Below are 616 nucleotides of genomic sequence, written 5' to 3'. Positions count from 1 at the left end.
TTATCGGAGTACCCCCTCCGTCAGTCGGCAGTCCAGGGCACTGTGTGTCTGAGTGGATCGCAACGCGATTTTGCGAATCCCACTCCACCACACTCAAACCTTTCTATATTCCCTTTGCTTCGAGCATCCGCATGCTCCTTTTGCAGGTCTTGGCTCTCAGCCACAGCGTCGCGCCTGGCGCATAACGCTAAGTCAGCGAGACAAAGTCATCGACCTGTTTGCGTACTGCAATAGGGTTGACATCAGCAAGCCGCTCGGCTATTCCTCCCCCACCAAGCCCTGAGCCACCACGTGGCGGTGTCAGCTGGACGCGAGGATTCGCAAGAACGTTCACATAGAACGGGGTGAAGCCTGTAGAGGCATGTACCGCATTGTTCAATGCAAACTCAACGAGTGGGAGCATCTCGCTCCAGCGTTTCGGCGCTTCAGCGCATACCTTCGGAGGATATCCTCCACAACGCGGTTAACGCGTTTAGTTTGATCATCGGTCTGAGGATGATCCGCTGTGGACACGTGGACATGTCCAAACGGGTGCCAAGCACCTTAAACAAGGACGTCCAGAACTTCGCGGTGAACCGCGGGTCTCGATCCGAGACAATTGCCTCAGGCAAGCCAT

The sequence above is a fragment of the Phytophthora parasitica genome (genome assembly GCF_000247585.1).
Source record: "Phytophthora parasitica INRA-310 unplaced genomic scaffold supercont2.69, whole genome shotgun sequence".
NCBI classification, from domain to species: Eukaryota; Oomycota; class Peronosporomycetes; order Peronosporales; family Peronosporaceae; genus Phytophthora; species Phytophthora nicotianae.
Note: the sequence above shows the minus strand (reverse complement) of the source record.